The sequence below is a fragment of the Galeopterus variegatus genome, unplaced genomic scaffold (assembly GCF_000696425.1).
Source record: "Galeopterus variegatus unplaced genomic scaffold, G_variegatus-3.0.2 Scaffold1423, whole genome shotgun sequence".
NCBI classification, from domain to species: Eukaryota; Metazoa; Chordata; class Mammalia; order Dermoptera; family Cynocephalidae; genus Galeopterus; species Galeopterus variegatus.
Window position 1 is genome coordinate 374,446 of NW_007727534.1, and position 4,461 is coordinate 378,906.

Sequence of the window (4,461 nt, forward strand, 5' to 3'; positions counted from 1 at the left end):
GAATCCAGGAGCTTCCCTCAAGAATCCAAGATCTCACACATGACCTTGATGACCCAACCCATGTCCCTCACTTCAGCAAGGAACTACTGAGTAACCCAGCATCTAGGCCATGGAGGAATTCAAAGGCAACTCCATCATTGAATACAGTCAAAGTAACCACACAGAGACTACACTACTGCATCTATCCACAACCAAAAGTAAAACACCTGATCCAACAGTCAATATAAAACACATCTACAGGAGGGGAGGAGGGAATCACTCTCCTCGAAAGCACCTTCTGAGTATTAGAAGAAGCAACTGCTCTACCAGATGCCCAGACAACAATGCAGAGATACTAGAAATATGAAAAAATAAGAAAATATGACACCCCCAAAGGAATACAATGGTCTTTACTACCAGACCCCAAACAGGAATCCTGTGAAATGACTGAAAAGGAATTTCAAGCACCAATCTTAAGGAAACTCAGTGAGATACAAGAAACCTCAAATAGACAACACAATGAACTGATAAAAGAAACTATCCAGGATCTGAAGGAGGAACTTTATAAAGAGATAAATACCTTTAAAAAGAACATAGCAGAACTCATGAAACTGAAGAATTCTTTCAACAAAATAAAAAATACAACCGAGAGCTTAATCAATAGGCTAGAGCAAGCAGAAGCAAGAATTTCTGATCTTGAAGACAGGCTTTTTGACATGACCCAGGCAAACCAAAAAAAAGAAGAAGAAAGAAAGAGAAAATTTAAAAATATGAAGAAAACCTACAAGAGCTGTCAGACAACCTTAAAGGTACAGATGTCTGAATTATGGGTGTTCTGGAATGGGAGGAGAAAGGAAAAGGCATTGAAAACCTATTCAACAAAACAATAGTGGAAAAGTTCCCAGGTATTAGTAGGGAGATGGGCTTCCAGACTGAAGAGGCTCAAAGATCCCCAGTAAGATTCAATACAAAAAGGTCTTCTCCAAGCCACATTGTAGTCAAACTGTCAAAAGTCAGAGAGAGAGACAGAATTCTAAGAACAACAAGAAGAATTAAATTGAACCACTAATTTCTTTCTCATATAGTCAAACAAATGTTAATATTTCACTATGCTTTCTTCTCATTTTCATTAGCTACATAAGAATGCATGATATGCAACACTAATTTTGAGAGACATACATTCCAAACTCATCAAGTTGTATATATTAAATATGTACAGCTTTTTATAAGTCAATCATACCTCAATAAAGTGTTTTTCTTTTAAAGAAGCACACAAGGTAAGGAGTAGAATTTGTAATCATGTTGTGTATCCCTAGCACCCATCTCACCGTCTGGCAAACAATAGACATTTAATCAATATTTACTAAACTAATGAATATTTTAGGACCTTATTGTTCTTGTACATAATGCTGATTTTTAAAATATGTATGTGTTGAGGGTAACTGTATCATGTACCCATCCCAGCACTAATTATCCAGCTATATCTAGAATACTCAATCTTTCTTTTGAAATTAAAAAAGACACAGGGATAAAATGTGGCACAGACAAATGACAAAACTCAGGAGTTCCTGATAGAAAGTCAGACGTTTGTCAAATGTCAGTGTTTAACTCAGAGTATGAGCTCTAGTGTCAAAATGTCTGGGTTCAAATTCTAACTCTGCCAACATGTTAGACTTTGGGAAAATTATTTATCTTCTCTTGCTTTCATTTCTTCACCTGTAAAATTTGGGAAGAACAGTTTCATCTCAAAGGATTGTTAGATAGTACACATAAAACTCTAAATCTAGAGCCTAGCATGTCCTAAATACACAATAAATAACGACTATTTTAATTATTAAGCACCTAAAATTGTCTCATTATTTGTACTTCAGACACGTCTTCCATTAGTTGAAAAAATTAATGTGTCCATAATATATGTTTATTGTAAATGTTTATACAGAATAAGCAGAAATCTCTCCACAAATGGAACTTAGTGAAGGGACACAGAAAATAAATAGAGATTAGATTAGATAGATAGATAAGAGGGAGAGGAGGTCAGTCAAGAATTTGTAAAAGGCCACAGAAAAATGGTTACATTGTCTAATGTTGATTATATAAATTATCTTGATATATATAAATTATCTTGATTTGAACATGATGTATTTATTGCACACAGGTACTGATATTCAGCACTGTACCTTACAGATATATACAATCAATTAGGTGTCAATATTTTTTTTAAAGATAGATAGACAGATGTAGCATGATGAAAGATGATAAATTCTACAAAGAAAAAGAAGGGAAGAAAATTTGAGAAGTTGGAAGATTGCAATTATGAATAAGATGATCATGGGAGAGCTCACCGATGATACACTCAAGTAAAGACCTGAAGGAGGAAAGGGAGCCAGGCACACATCCACTGGGGAAAGGCATTCAATGACATGGGAACATCACATCCAAAGGCGCTAAGTGTGTCTTAAGAAGGCAACTATGACTAGAGAATAAATGAAGATGAAGTAGCAGAAGATGAGATGTGAGATGTAATGGGTAAGACTGATTGTGTAGGACCTTCTAGGCTCTTGAAAGGTCTTTCAATTGTGTTTTGATTTGGATGAAAAGCCATTAGAGGGTTTGGAGCAGCGAAGTGACAGGATCTGACTTACATTATAATGGCACCATGTTGGTTGCATGTTGAGAACAAATTCAGGTTTGGCAAAGATAGAATAAGGAAACAAGTTATGAGAATATGGCAATAACTCTGGGAAAAGAAAACGGCTGCTTGGGCCAAAGCTATTAGGAGGGGATTGTGACCATGGAGGATTCCAAATACATTTTGTAGCAGATGCAACAGACTTTAAAAGATTTCCTGACGGATTTTCCTAAGCAGCTGAATGAATGCAGTTGCTATTAATTAAGATGGAGAAGACCTTGGGTGGGGCATGTTTGTGGGGAAGCTTATATGTTGGGTTTGGAGCAGATTAAATTTGAAATGTCTATTTCTGAATGAAGATGTTGGGGATAACAGAGTCTAGGGGGTTGGATATCTGGAATTCATAGGAGAGAACCAGTCTTGACATACAAATTTGGGAGACACAAGCAAATAGATGTTATTTAAATCTGGGTTACTTGATAAGATCACCAAACGATCAGAGTAGATACAAAAGAGTGTAGGTCCAGACACTGAGTCCCAGACCACCTAGGAGGCAAGGAGATGAGAAAGAGCCAGATGAGGAAACCAAGAAGAGGAAGAGAGTGTGACACCCTGGAAGTCAAGTTGAGGAAGTGTTTCGAAGAAGAAAGAGAGATTAATTGCATCAAGTATTACATCAAGTGAGACAGGTAAGAATTGATCATTAGATCTAACAACATGGTGGACTTGTATGAATTTGATAAGATCAATTTTACTTAAGAGTTATAGGCAGAAGCCCTAACGGAGGAGATCCAAGCAGAAATGGGAAGAATCTTACTGAAGGCAGAGTATAAGGCTTTTTCAACAATTTTCTTGTGAAGGGGAACAGAGGATTGATAGCTACAAGGGATGTCACGTTGAGAATGACAGCATGAGTATAGGTGAGCGGGAATGATTCATTAAAAAGACAATTATTAATGACATGCATTGAGGTTAATTACTTTAGTGATGTTTTTGGAAAGAGTGAATTCTAATGCTAGGAGCATGTAGGATGGTAAATGAGGTAAACACTGTGGAAGCTTTATTCGGAATATTTCTATCTTCTCAAAGAACTGAGAAATAAGCTATAAGCTGAGAGTATTTGAGAGGAAAGTGTATGAAACCTTTTCTAAGAGGGTGCTACTTTTTCCTAATCCTTCAGTGGTTATAATGAGCTGTCTAGCATATAGGAACTATCTGCCAAGGAAGCTTGTTATCTGGTCATCTCAGGTTGACACTTTCTCTGCTGAAATGGCACAGAGTCTCAGTTTTGCCACTACACTGTTTGTTGAGAACGAGGATCATGGGTGTGTATCCCTAGCACCCATCTCACCGTCTGGCAAACAATAGACATTTAATCAATATTTACTAAACTAATGAATATTTTAGGACCTTATTGTTCTTGTACATAATGCTGATTTTTAAAATATGTATGTGTTGAGGGTAACTGTATCATGTACCCATCCCAGCACTAATTATCCAGCTATATCTAGAATACTCAATCTTTCTTTTGAAATTAAAAAAGAAGTATGCTGACATTTAGGGAATGTTTTAACAGCCGACACCCTGTGAATATTCAGACGTGGAAGTAGTCTTTTCACTGATCTGTACTCTAGGGCAGAGATTCCAACTGTTTCTAGTCTACTATCAGCATAAAGAATTCTGACATGGAAGAAAGACTACAATGTTTGAAGTCAGAAAGACTATAATTGGAAATTACAGTCATTTGGAAAGTTATTTTAGCACTCGCATGACCTGTATCTACAGACTTGAATCATATATTAAATGAGATATTTCAGTACAGATCAAGGTTAGTAAGCATTTAATTAATTGGA